This window comes from Neopsephotus bourkii, unplaced genomic scaffold (assembly GCF_033783945.1).
Source record: "Neopsephotus bourkii isolate Nb327-2 ecotype Australia unplaced genomic scaffold, CSIRO-AGI_Nbou_v1 NB_1767, whole genome shotgun sequence".
NCBI classification, from domain to species: Eukaryota; Metazoa; Chordata; class Aves; order Psittaciformes; family Psittacidae; genus Neopsephotus; species Neopsephotus bourkii.
Genome location: NW_026902241.1, coordinates 8,187,720 through 8,202,725, shown reverse-complemented (window position 1 = coordinate 8,202,725; position 15,006 = coordinate 8,187,720). Strand labels below are relative to the sequence as shown.

At 39.1% G+C, this 15,006-nt stretch overlaps 1 protein-coding gene across 5 annotated transcripts in view; it reads left to right on the top strand.

Moving 5' to 3' along the window:
• PDE10A (phosphodiesterase 10A) overlaps positions 1–15,006 on the top strand; it is a 369,055-nt gene that overhangs the window by 208,514 nt on the left and 145,535 nt on the right. The window lies entirely within an intron of this gene.

Here is a 15,006-nt window from a genome sequence, read left to right as displayed (position 1 = left end):
GAAATGTGGTACAGCCAAAGCTGATTTCAACAAAACTTCCAGTCTCTTCCTCTACAGGGTATGCTAAAACAGGGAATCAACATAATTGATACAGCTGGAGGAGCTAGATGCATAAAGCTGGATCAACTTGATAGATAAATTCTTCAGATAGATTAAATATTTATCTAAGGCATATTACTCCTGTCAGGAAAGTATTTTCTGATGAAGATGCATAGTTTCAGCCTGTTTTGGAAACTGAAATGCATTAAGTTGAAACGGTATAACCTTGAGCCTCTCTGCTGCAACAGTATGTGTTTTAAGCCGAATCACTTTGCTGTATTAGACCAAATAGTTAAAGTAGTGCATAAAACCTCATTTAATCTCAAGTAGAAACACATTGCATTTCATCACTTGCAGAAATGCTGTGCAGTTTTTCAAAGATTCAAACCAGAAATGTTCAATAACTACTTCTGAATGTTATTTTTTGGCCTCTGGAAAATCATAGAATGATTAGGGTTGGAAAGAACCTTAAGATCATCTAGTTTCTACCACCACCTCCTCCCTTGCTAAGGGCAGGGATGCCTTACGCTACGTCTTTCTCATAATGACTGTCCTGCTAATTTCTTGACAAGGTTTCCTCTGTGTTGTCTTCAGAAAAAAAAAAAATTATGGCAATATGTGGAAAAACATGAGCTCCGTGTAATACAAGTGGTTGCTCTGAATGCTAGGAGTGTCCAGATGTCATAATGGTGCTCTGATGGCTCTGTATTTATTAAGAATTATGGTAATTATTTTTGTTGTTGGTAATTCCCTGTGCTGTTTTATAGCTCGTGATGTCAAGAAGTTTGCAAGTCATGAGCTAAACCTTGTGGCAGCCTTGATAGGAAGGGAGTTGTAACCAGCCAGTTGTTCTTTTTGTGTGCTGTACTGCAGAAGACTCAATGGTTTGATTTTTATATGCTTGACTCTGCATAAATCTTGCTGAAGAAAACTTCTACAAGTGGTTTAAAAACAGTAGGATAAAATGATTTTGTAAAATAAAACAAAGTATATTTTTGTAACAGCTTGAAGATATTTATTCTGTTTGTGGTAATTTTGTGGCTGTTTGCTTTCCAGGCCAAAGATGTTTTTGCAACTCAAATCCCAATAAAACTCTCTAAACAAGAGTTGGTTTCACAGATGAGAATGGTACATAGATATTTTATTTTTTTTTCAAGTAGACTTCTTCCTTTTAAGTGAGGTGATGTGTCTCCAAATGCATTTGTGAATTAAATGAAGACTGGTTTAACTTTGTATTTCAGGAAAATGAACTTGAAAAGACATTATCAGGTGGTCTGATCTAATGAATAAGTTATGTTTAGTGAAAGTTCTTTTTTCAGATGTTGGTGTGCTTACTTCCTACTTCATAGCAGTCTCTTCTGAAATAACTGTCATTATTTGTCTTTTTCAGTCATTTAAATCATATTGAACCTCTAGGTTTCTAATATGGCTTTTCTGTAAAATCATACATTGGCACAAACTCAACGGCATGAACTGCATTTTGTGTTTATAAAGGAAATGCAAATCAAGGGAAAGGAGGGAATTGCAAGTTGTGATGGGTTTTTCTTATGAAACTACTACTCAGCTCTTCTGCTGATTTCTCCTTATGTGCATATCCAACAGAAAACAGAAAACGGCTTTCCTTAGTTATCTTCTTCATGCTAAAAAATAGGGCCTGTTTTCCTGCTGGCCGGCAGCTTGGAGGGGTGGCTGGGCTGAAAAGTCATCTTTTGCTTATGAAGGGATCATGATGTTTTCATGGAAGATTTAAGAAAACAGAACATTAAGTAGCTCTTTTACAAAGAGCAGCAGTCATTAAATGTACTAGAGGTGTGTTTCTGAATCGTAAGTTGCATTTTGGACTTAAACCAGACTTTTAATTCCCCCAGTGTTTCTGGCAAGTATTAAAAATGAGTTAAGGACAATGCTGATCCTGTAACAGTTGAGATGTTAGAGTATTGACATGCTTCTGATGGAATGCTGCAAACAGGCAACTTCCTGCTTGCCCTTCAGCTAGTTGTGCAATGTTCAGGGCTGAGAGTCTGCAAATATATTACTTTTTTTTGGGACACTTGTGGAAGCAGTCTGTGGAAGCTCTCTAACAAACACTGAAAAGCTGCTGAAATAATGATTTGGGTAAGAGCAATTCATTTAATCAACTTAATTTCAGGTTTTGAAGAAAGCACAGTAGAACTGCCCAAAACAGAATTATTTGACATCTGTGTATGTTTTAGTTCATTATATTTAACTGTTTGGGTTTTTTTTCCCTCCTGTCTTGAGAGTGGAAAGCAAGAAGCTGCAGTATTTCAGGAAATGAAATCTGTTCTGCAGAATGTTTAAGACCCCTTTACCCTTCCAGTTCAGCTCACAGCAGTAGTTTATACTCAGACACTTGCTATGTTTGACTTCGATTCGGCTGATTTTTCCTGGCTCCTTTTTAAGTTACAGTGACTTCCCTGTCTTTGACTCAACAGATGGGCTTCTGACGTCTTTTAAAATCAGCAGGCTTTTTGAAAAGAAATGGTAGTTGCTGTTCTGAGGCTGTGGTGAGGAAACACTGCTGTTGGTTATGGTTGGGAGACTGGAGTCCATAATGTGGTTGCAAGCTAGTTTACCATTCTACAGCTTTTCTTTTAGTATTTGCATAATTGTATGTAGACAGCAGTTGTTTTTTGGTGCTGTGGCATTTTGAAGTGGATTGCTGTGCTGGGCAGATGAAGTAACCCTTCATCTGACTGATTTCAGATCAAGGAAAGGAAGGTCAAAAGGAATAAAGGAAATAATGCTTTTAAATGCTGCTGTTAAACTGAGAACTGCTAGAGCTGTTGCAGTTTCACTTACTCACCTCCTCCCTTCCCTTGATGATTTGAAGTTATGCATAGTTTAGTTTTAGATTTATGGTAAATACATTTTTCTTTACTAATGTGTTGTACCTTTGCCAAGTTCCTATGCATCATTCATGTAGAAGGTGGGCAGCTGGTGGAAGTTAAGGAGGGAAATAGAGTACTACCAAGTGCTGGGAACTGTGCTTTTTAACAACAGAAACTGACCTGTTCAACTGATCTCCTAAAATACAGAGGTGGAATTCCTAGTGGGATGAGATGGTGGCTGTGCCTTCCTCTACTTTTATCTGCTGAAAGGGTGAGAGAGCTTTCAGTGGCTTTTCCTCCTTCCAAAACTTGCACAGTATGTTTTGTTAATTTATTCTCACCACAGCCACTTAGTAGTTGCAGTGTCGTCAGGAAGAGGATTTTTTTTTGGTTTGTTGTTTATCCCATCACAACTCCACAAGAGACTTTTCTCTGAAAGACCAAACACCTGCCCCCATGTTGACAGCTTTTCTAAGGGAAAGCAGCTGTCAAATGAATGGGATTTGGTAGTTTTATAGATACCCATAATCTTTTTGAGAAATATCAGGAATGGATGTGTAGCAGTTACACTTCTGTGACTACATTAAGTAGCCATTTTGCAACTATTTATTGTCTTGACTAAAGCATAAAGGGCTGCTTGATTCTACTGCAAAGTGTACTTCAGAAGATTCATGTGCACAGGGTGTGTTAATAAGTGGAAAACGGAAGACACCAAGAAAGCGTATGAAAGAAACAAGATAGAATTTCATAGTTTCCTTGCCAATTAGAAAATAAACAAAGCTGGAAAGACAATTGGGACATCAAGAAATGGAAGGGGCAATAAGGCATTTTCTGGCAGAAGAGGAAGATACAAAAAATCCCAACAAAACAAAAATAGATTATGACACATCAGTTCGTGTTTTTCCATTGAGGAAATAATCCCACCTACTTAAGTTTCTGAAAGAAATTCTGCTAGTCGTAGTTATTGTGATAGGTTATTTTCCTCTGTTAGAAGGATAGAGGGACTGTGGTTGGTTGGGTTTTTTTACAGTGTAAGGTGTGTTCTTTACTGCAAACAGCAGCTAGTTTTCTGGTAGATGCCTTTTATGGTGCACTTAGGATTTAATGCTTCCTTAATAATTTCCTTTGTCGTAGCTTAAAAAGACAAAGACTGGCCTGCCACTACGTTTCTAGGCAGCTGAGCTGACTGTTGTGAGAAGCGTTTCTCTGTGGCATTTCCAGTGTGAAAGGAGGATGGTATTTTTTTCTTGACCATTTAGGAAGTCTTAACGCGTTTGGACCTTGAATCTATTTTTCGTGCAATTTAAAGTATAGATTCTTTGTATGTATGTTTTCTTACTGAAGAAAATGAGTTCAACTTCAGGTTGAGTATGGAAAGGCAAAACAAGCTTTACAGATACCTGAGTTTCAGAGGGCAGTTTTTCATACCAGTGGTGTTCTTCAGACTTTAGGTTTATACAGAACTGGATTTAAATATTAGCAACAGCAAGGAAATGTCTGAGGCTTTACTAAAAACACCGACCAGGGATTTTTCTTGCTTCCTGTTTCCACTCTTTCAGTGTTGCTGAGTTTATTGATGTGTGGCTTGAGTTGGTTTTTTTAATTATTATTTTTAAAATACTATTTTTTTTTTCTTCTCTGTGCTAAGCCCTAGGGGCCACAGCTGTCTGCCCTGTAACTTTGACTGTCATCATTAGCACTCTGTTATCTTACAGGGCTATGTGAGGACTTTAATCTTCTATATAATTGGTGATGGCAATTGCCACTAAAGCTGTAAAGGAGAAGCATCCGTTCACCTTCGTGTGAAAATGGATGATTGACGAACTCATGAATGTTTCCTCTCGGCTCTGAACCTAGTAAGTAAGGCAGAGTACCTCAGGCAGTCTAATTTCCTGGCTTGATAATAGACTGGGAAAAGAGCCATTTGTTGTCTTCAGGGTTGTCCATATATGGACAAATCTCTTGCCGGGCTAAGTAAAACCAGTCATCTTTCAGGAAAGAATAGAATGTTACAGGATTTTGGAAAATGAAGGTTTTGTAAACAGAGATCTAGTTGAAAATAATGGATGGTTGTTTGCTTCAGTGCACTTCAGAACAGTCTGGGCTCAGGTTTGTATCCTGGAACTGTGTTAAGAGAATTGCAGCGATAGATGTTAAGCATGTAAGTGTGCTTCCGCTTACCCTAATTGTTTGGCAGCCTTTGCTTTGAGAAACCTGTGCTGGTGCTGAGGCAGACTAGACCTGCAGGCTTTCACTGCCTTTATATTTAGTTTTGGATTGAAGATTAGGAAAGCATTTAGGATGAAGTTAAATACAAGAAAGATTATTTCAGTCTTTGTCCACGTGTGCCTATTGTTTATCACTGAATAGACCTTTAATGGTATTTCTTGATTTGGAGGATCAAGCTGATCATGATCACATAGGAGATACAAGGACAGCTGAACAATTCTTCAGTTGACTGGAGAAATTTAGTGTTATTTTCTAGTCCTTGAAAAAGTTTGGGGTTTATGTGGGGTCTCCCCTGGTTTTGCTATGAAATACGGAGTATGTGTGTGGGGAAGCAGTGAAACAGTTCTCTCTCAGATGGATCTTAAACCACTACAAATGAGCTTCTTTTAGCCGTTGTTGGAATGCCATTATCTCTGTGTTTCATCAGATGTCAGACTTGAGGACAGGAAATGGGGGGGGTGGGGTGGGGTGGGGTGTGTGTGTAGTGTGTGAATAAGTCAAACTCATGGTTATAGATTTATGTTTTATCTACTAATATAGTTTCACCATGTTACAGTATTTTGTGTTTAATATCTTTGTTTCAGGTGTAGTAGAAAGACCTTGGTTTCTGATGAATAGGGACCACAGAAAGAGTCCTTGATTTCTGATAAAGGACTGTCTGCTTGTCCCAGTTCTTGTGTGGTCAAGCCCACAGGCACCCTGGTTAGGACATTGGTTTATTTCTGACTTAGTGTAGATCACAAAGTATACAGAATAGCAGAAATCCCCCTAAAACTGTGGTATTGCTCTGGAGGTTTGCTTAGAGTTCTTGAAAGTCTTGAAGATGATGACATTTTTTGGCACATTAAAGACCAGAGAAGTTTCCTTCCCCTTCCCCCCATTCCCCTTGAACCTGTTATACTTGGAAGGAAAAGGTATATAAGAGAAAGTAAGCAAGGTTGGTTTTGGTTTTTTTTTAAGGGGTAGTGGGAACAGAGGAGCTGATTTGCTTTAGGCATCATAGAATCATAGAATAGTTAGGGTTGGAAAGGACCTTAAGATCATCAAGTTCCAACCCCCCTTCCATGGGCAGGGACACCTAACACTAAACCATCTCAACCAAGGCCTTGTCCAGTCTGGCCTTGAACACTGCCAGGGATGGAGCATTCACAACCTCCCTGGCCAACCTATTCCAGTGCCTCACCACCCTAACAGGAAAGAACTTCCTCCTTGTATCCAATCTAAATTTACCCTGTTTAAGTTTTAACCCATTACCCCATGTCCTATCACTACAGTCCCTAAAGTTGAGTCCCTCCCCAGCATCCCTATATGCCCCCTTCAGGTACCGGAAGGCTGTTACGAGGTCTCCACACAGCCTTCTCTTCTCCAGGCTCAACAGCCCCAACTTTCTCAGCCAATCTTCATATGGGAGGTGCTCCAGTCCCCTGATCATTCTTGTGGCCCTCCTCTGGACTTGTTCCAACAGATCCATGTCTTTTTTGAGGACACCAGAACTACGCACAGTGCTCCAAGTAAGGTCTCACGAGAGCAGAATAAAGGGCCAGGATCACCTCCTTCGACCTGCTGGTCACGCTTCTTTTGATGCAGCCCAGGATACAGTTGGCTTTCTGGGCTGCAAGCGCACACTGAAGCCGGCTCATGTTCATTTTCTCATCGACCAACACCCCCAAGTCCTTCTCCGCAGGGCTTCTCTGAATCTCTTCTCTGCCCAGCCTGTAGCTGTGCCTGGGATTAGTCCGACCCAGCTGAATATATTACTTAGATTTGACAGATACTTGAAAATGAGTGGTCTCTCTTTTTGACAGTAGGTAGGAGTCTTCCCAAAAGTAGGGAAATCTCCTTAAATATTTTTTGTTGTCTTAGAGGTTGGGGCAAAAAGGGTCACAAATTATCTTTGGCTACTGAAAGTATTGAAGTTTCAAGAGGGAGAGGAAGGAATGGATAGAGGAAAACAGCAGCATGCATCCTGTCTTTGAGACCTGGGTGTTTTAAGTGTTATAAAGGAACAGTGCCCAGATTGACTGTGTTACTGGGCAGGACATCAAATAATGCAGTTTCCACAGTCTGTAAATGTGTGGGATTCTGCAAGCTTAACTCTCTTCAATCAGCAGGAGATTAATATGGATCGAACGCACCATTTCTGGCCTTTATTTTAAACCTTGATTTTTTTTTCCATGCTGTAGGGAAAGTGCTTTGCTTTAAGTATTTTATATATGTATTCTGAGCAACAATGACTTTTGATGTGGTTTGTTTCTGTTTTGCCTTTTAAACTTAGCAGTGTTTCAGTTTTCTGGTTATTTTAACGTGCTTTCCTCTTACAGAGTTGACTTAGAACCCTTGCCACAGACGTTCAGCTGTTGAAACTATTACTGCATTTTCTTGTATTTCTTATTAAATTGAAATAGGTTAAGCCTTTTCCTGGTTTTACTATTACATTGTTTTGCTAAGAGCAAGGCTATGCTGTGAAAACAGTGTTTTGTTACTACCTCGTGCTTTCAGAAATACCTAATCACCTGTTGAAAAGGATCTATAGCAAACATTGGACCACTTTTTTACTAGGTGAAAATTTGGGGTTAGGTTAGGTTCAAGTAACAAAAAACCAACGGAGCCAGACAAAATGAAACATTTTTCTTTCCTCTTTCTATATACAATTCTGTTTGTTGAAGGTGAAGTTTGCAGTATTAGTTTGATTTTTCAAGAACAATATGGAAACACAAATGAATAAAAGTAAGGTGGATGTTAATTTTATTTTTATATCTCATTTTTTAATGTATAGATTATGCTTTTCTTCATACATTACACTAATACTTGGTTTGCATTAAGTAGGTCAATTAAACAGTGTATTAAGCATGTCTCAGCAATAGATTGGTTGCATTCCACCTCCAGCCCAAGTACTGCAACAAGGTTATCTAGCATTAAATGGAAGATTTTATGACTTTTTAGTGAGAAGCATGTTTTAAGGAATTGCATAATAGTATTTCAGATTTTTCAAATGAAAAAAGTAGCCATATGAATTATCTGCATCTGTCCTATGTGTATTTTTTCACTTTTCTTAGGCTTTTGCATTATATGTAGTACTTTCCAAGATTCATTCTCATTCTGTCCCTGTCAACTTTACTTTCTGGAGTGTGTCTCCCCTTCTGTTTTGTGAGATGACTTTCTGAATGTCTTCCTTCTGATGATCTCCTAACTCAAGTGTAATACCACTGCCTGACTGTTGAACTCATCCAAGGGTTTTTTTGTTATCCAGACAGCTACAGAGCTTTTTTTTTCTTTCCAAGATGCTATGTGCTGACTCCTCTTCCTCTTCCTTATCCGTTCCGTTGGCATCATTGCTGTACTTCAGTGTTGTGTGCGCAGGTCTGTTGGAACCTCCGTTGTGGTTTGAAAGAATGAGGTAGATGATTGTGCAGATTAAGAAGCCTGCATCAGAGATCACTCTGAATGTCCACTCACAGCTAGTTTAAGGAGAAAAGGAACAATGTCAGTGGGGAGGTTGCTGAGGAAGAGCATTTTGGGATGTGGGCTAAGTGAGAAAGCATGGAGTAAGTGGTTTCAGCCCAAGTCTAAGGAAACATATAATCAATGGGAGAGAATGGCAAGGATTTGGAGCCAATTTACATGATCAGGTTATGAAGAACCACTGACCGTTTCTTCCTATTAGAGACTCAGTTCTGCCTGTTTTATGGCAACAGGGTATTAGATTGCCCATTGCTGAAGCCTCCCTCTGATGGATTGTTCTTCCCTTGGCTGACGTCAAGATTTGACATTAAGTGGAGAAGTGTGACTGGGAGCATGTCCATTAGTGTGTTCAGGTCAGAAGTGTGCTTAATGTCCTAATTGTTTTCATTAGTTCTTGGTTCACATCAGAAAATGGTCCAAAGGAGCAGCATCCCTCCATTAACTAGGCTCTTTCCAGACTAAACAAAACTGGGATGTGAGCTACAGCGTTCTGCTCCATTAACCAGGTTTGGTATATAGGGCCAGATTAGATCTAGTTTGAAATAAACCCCACCAAACCATTAATTATGATTGTTGGGTTCCTGTAATCACCTGCTTTGGTCTGGAAATCCACTCCTGGGCAGGCTGTGCCTATGTAGGCACAGATCTGATTTGCAGCTCACTTTGCTGTGAAAATTCATCAGTGCCACAGGAATCCTTTACAGTGGTAGAGTGGTAGAAGGGGGGACCCAAGGTGTATGCCATGGATTGGCTGCATTTTACTTGCCCCTAAGTGTTTGAAAAATGACTTCTGAAGACCAGGGTCTGCTGAAGAGGTCTAGCAAATCATGGTGGAAATAGTGTAAAATATTGCTTTAAAAATATTTTATCAACCATTGAAAGAAGTTGGATGGATATTAGGTGAAGGATCACTTTACCATAGGCCTATTCAATCTGTTCATGATTAATGTGCTTGTAAAACATAGCTAAGGCTTATATAGTACATGTTTTGAGATGCTATCTTGGGTTTTGGTGATTTATTAATGTTATAAATTTGATCCTCCTTGCAAAGAAAATCAGGAATTCTGTTTTGCCGAGAAGAGCATTATGTGCTGTGTCAGAAATAGTTATGGAAAGTTCAAATAAGTGTGTTTATGAAATGCCATGACTCTGAAATAGGAAGTGTAAAAGAAAAACCACTGGTGTGCCTCTCAGTATTATTTCTGGTTTATAACCGATTTTGTAGACTGAAGTACAAATCCTTTGTTGCATTTGCTTTTTGTGTTTATATCTATATTGAATCTGATAAAAGTCTTAATTTAAACCATATAATGAGAGTTTTCTTGACAAAACTTGTGAATTTGGCATTAGGTGGTTTGATTTTTTTTTTTTTATTTTTCCCTTGCTTTCCTGTATCTAGCCAAGTGCATTTTTCCCCTAGTATCATAATGGCTAATGAACAAACTTATGCTCCCTTTTTTGCCTGTCCAACCTAGCTAAAAAAAAAGGTAGCCTTAGCCACCTTAAGCAGAAAAGTCCGAAGAGCACGTGTTTGTGGACTGTGCAATCCCAATTCTGAGCTGTTATTTCACACATACAGAATAATTCCAATGGGCTTGTTCTCAGGTTCCAGTGGTTTAACTTAATTTTGAATAGTTCCACCCCCCCCCCCCCCCCCAGTTAATCTTCAGACTGTCCTTTTTATAAATAAGGTTCACTTTGTATTCTCTTATCTTTCAGTGTTGTTTCTGGCTAGGTAAGCTAAATGAGAATCATTCAAAGCTTACGCTAAAGCAGCTGTTGCTAGAAAGTCAGTGTGATGTTTGAGTTGTGTAGCTGGATTACGTACTAGAAGCAACTGCTTTGTCTTCCTAAGCAAAATGCCAATTCTGAGCTTCAGAGTTGGCTTCCTGTTTAGCAGTGCATAGTGTCACTGGCAGGCTGTAGGAACATCCATATTTGCAACAATAAATAAAACTGAACATTGCATCCTCAGGTGTGGGGCTATGCTGATACCATATTAATTAGATTTTTCTCCATTTTAAGACCAGTCTGATTTGATATCTTATGCCATTGATGAGTGTAACATTATGTGTCTAACAGGAATTTCTATTTGCTGTCAAGAAAATGCATGTTTCAGCAGTGAAATACGGAACTTACAGGATGAGCTGTACCTTGCTCTCTCTGCAGTTTATAGAGAAGCTTTCCCTGGGTCCTTGGGAGCTGAGATGAATCCTTTGATGGCTACTTCCAGTTCTGATACATGGGACCATTCTTATTTCTGTGCATGGCATGGGGAGATGTTTATAGGATGGTGCTAGCTATCTTGCTGGGAATTAATAATGTGTGTTTGAAGAGAAGCCTTTTTGTTACATTTGCTGGATTGCCAAATAGGACAAAATAATAATAAAAAAGTATGTTGTAACTGATTCTACTCTTAAATGCTGTTTTTTATTTTTTTGCTTGTAGTATGTCGCTGGTTTTACCTTCAGCAGGTGCAGCATGTTTTCCTAATGCTGAAGTTTTATGTAACCATGGTCACAGTTACTTGCAAGGGTTTTATTGACTGATAAAAGTCACTATTCTATCTTACAGTGTAACAAATTTCATTACTAACTCTATAATCATCTATAGTGCAAGCACTGACTGAACTGACAGAAACACTGAAGTCTGGTGTTATCTCACTTTTCCTTGGAGTAATTGAGCAGAGCACTCAGAAAGTATCGTGTATGCTGACATACTTCTCGTGTATTTGGTGCTCCTAACATTAGGAATTGAGTGTGTATGTGCGTATTGAGGCTTTTGTTGGGTGTTTGTTTTTTTTTGTTTGTTTGTTTACTTTTGTTCTTTTAAGCCAAGCATTGTCAGTGCTGCTCTGGCAACTTTAGTCGTTTATCAGTCGGTTTTGATATGCAGAGATTCTGATGTGAAGTTGCTTTAGGAAGTAAGCTGTACAAACACTTGTGTGATAACTGCTGTACCTATACCAGTCTCAGCTAAGTTATCCTCGGCTGCCTTAGACTCCAACAATATAAGCTAACTAGCTAGGCTTTTATGAATTCTAGCAGTGCTGATTTTTAGCAAGTTATATAGAGGATACTGACATGTTTTAACCACAGATAATGTGACTTACACTGGTACTGTGCTGGTACTTTTTACTGTCCTTTAGTGACAGGGCAAGGGGTAATAGGTTTAAACTTAAACAGGGAAAGTTCAGGTGAGATATAAGGAACAAGTTCTTTACTGTGAGAGTGGTGAGGCAGTGGAACAGACTGCATAAGGAAGCTGTGAATGCTGGGCAGGTGTTCCTTAATTTTCTCTTCCAGGTTTGTCAGCTTTATATTTTTCACACACCAACACATAAAACATGTGTTTGCTCTTGAGTGTCCATTTCTCTAGAGCCCATGTTTTATTCGGTATTCCTAAGCCCTTCCTGAGGAAAAGCACTTCTTGCTGTCAACTGCCGAAGATAGAGCTGCTAGGCTGCGCTTGACCCTTATCATGAAAATAAATACGATATACATGTTGTTCTGTCTCTGTAATGTTTTTTCATGTTGTACGGATGATATACATGTTGTTCTTTCTCTGCAAAAGGAATAGTCATTGAAATATTAGTTTATTATCTAAGCCTCGACCCACCATAAGACTGATATTAAATGGGGAGCTGAGAAGGGGGCGGGGGAGGTTAGGTTACCTGAAGATGGTAGACACTTAATTCAGTCTGATTTCAGGTGTTGTCTGTTTTGCACATGCTGATTTTGAAGCAGATTGACTATTGTAAGGGGTTTGCTGGAATGATGCTGTAGCAAATACATAACTGTAACATAGGATGATATTTAACTTGTAGCTTTGGTGATTTATATATTTTAGTTATTTATATGCTCCGTGTACTTCCTAATTCTGAAAGGGTATAAAGCTCAGGTGCCTCCTTTCCTTACAAGATCTGAAAGCTCCACCTGGGATAGCATGCTTGCTTTTAGATGGTGTTTCTAACTGTTAGAGATTTGGAAGCATGCACCTATAAACCTTTTGGATGGAAGGTGGATTGTTCTGCTTAACAGTGCTGTATAAATACTGCATGTGAAGAAAATAATTTAAAATGATGGTGGCATATATGGGAACTGTTTATGACACCCGATTCATTTGCGTTTTATGTTGAAATCTTAACTTTTTTTTCCTTTAAGTGGAATTTAAAAAAATCAAGAGAAAGTAGTAATTACACATTCCTTGCATTGTTTAACTCTTGCATGTTAGATGTTGAGATCACACTGTCAGAGATTACTAAGTGTGCATAGTCATCTCTTTCCACAAGAAATGTGTACATTGTGTGCCCAGTAAGACAGTCCTTAGGATAGCACAGTGTATGTTCAAGTAATCAGTGATTATAATGCTACTACACAGGCACAGGAAGATGGGATTGGGTTTGAATGATGTGCCTGAAGTTGCTGTATTCTAGCTTCTGAATTCTGGCATCGTGTGAGTGAGAAATGATGGCATAAAATAGTGGTTTTGTCTTAAATTTCCCCTAAAAACACCTCAAACAACCCCCACAAAACCGGAAGAATCAGCAGAATTTAATTATGCTCCCAGTATAACAAATACTCAGATAAGCAACTTGTAAAACGGGGCCTCTTAAATTAACAGCCTGTGGCACTGCTTGTTAAAAAATGTTGTGAAGCCTCAACCCAAGCAAGCGTGAGGGGAAGCTGAGCAGAGCACTATAAAGTGAGGATTTCAAAGAAAGTATGTTCTACCATGCTGTGAGGCTAAATAACATGCTTATGAAATGCAGAGCTACCAATTTTACCATGATTTCTGTGGGACTGGATGTTTTTCCTGAGACTAACCACGCTTTGGGAACATTCTTAGTGAGGGTGGAACACCAAGAAGTTTCTGGGACAAGTGTTGAAGTTACGAGCTTAGTCAGTTAAGAATATCCATTGGTTACTGTTTAACCATATGCAGTGAAGTCTTTATGCATAGCAGTGTATCACTTTGACTTCTGCTGTGATCCCTGTTCCTATTTTTAATGCCACAAGACACTAGAACTAATTTAACAAATGTGCAAATGCAAAGGTTTACTGAATTTAGGCAAGTCTGTGCATTTTCTATCACTGTTTTCTGAAATAATTCTTTACTAGTTTTGTGTTCAATGTAAGTTCCATTGAATTAAAACCCATCACAGAAAACTTTTATTTAAAATCCATGATTTATGAAGTGATGAATTTAAAGAATAGTGTTGGGCAGTTTTAACTGCAAAGTCAGTTACCAGTCATCCATTTTGGAAGATTTATTAACTGTCGATTTATTTAGATAAATTGCCTTATGATTTAGCAGTAATTATGAAAATAATAATTAGGTGTGATGCTTACTTGTGTTCATTAAGCTCTGTGAAGACAAGTATCAGTAAGAAAAGAAAAAAACTAGGCAGAACTTGGACCACTGAGACCTTGTGCTTTGATGTTTTAGGCCAGTCTGACAAGTACTTCAAGCCAGCATATGCCAACACTGCTGCTAAAAGAGTCAGTGCTAGCATTTCTGAGATCTTCTGCTTGCCAGCTCAAGGGAGGGCAAGGCAAGATATTTCCCCAAGGAGCGAGTGTGTTGAACAACAGCGAGGACACTGTGGGGAGAGGAGAATATAGTTGCGAGAAGGGGAGGAAGGGGTGCTCCAGAGATGCTGATGTATATTACTTGTTGAGTTAGCCTCAGGGTGGGCAGACTTAGGGTTGATCATCCCCTGAGTAAGAAAAAAGTGATTAAGTAGCCCCATGAGACTGAACAAGGGGAGTAATAAAGCTTCTTCCCCCTTCCCCCCCCCCTTCTGGTTTTGGCTGGTCGCTCATCCCCCTCTGTAGGTGCTCTTGTATGTTGTAAGGATTTAGCTGATGCTGCAGCCTCTTAGAGGAAGCACAGATAACGCCCTCTTCTACCAGCCTGATCATTAAGATAAGTATTTCATGGAGATCTCTAACAGATTAAATCCCTGAAAGAGATTAATGTTTTTAGTTGCAACTGAATGGAGTTTAATATTTTCTTACATATATGTGCATGTTTACACATATGTAGATTATCGAATTTGCTCATTCCTTTTGGAAATCATGCAAAACTGCAAAACTAAAATTGTTTCACATGGAGCTAAATTCCATGTTCGGAACTATGTATCTCTAAAGGTACCTCTTCCCCACAGTAATGCTCTTGGCCTGTGCCCCCAAATACTCTTCCTGCCATGGCCCCCAGCTGCCACACGGTGAAGACGTGACATGATTGATGGTGTGGGTTGACTGGCTGCCAGTGTGCTGATTGACTGTAAACTTGGCCAGGCAAGAGAAAATCTGAAGTTTTTTAGCCGTGGGCATGCCAGTTTATCCAGTTGCCAGTGGTCATAAAACTTTCAGGAACGTAGTTACCCTTGGATATCTGTTGTCCTGTGTTGGTTATAGTTGAA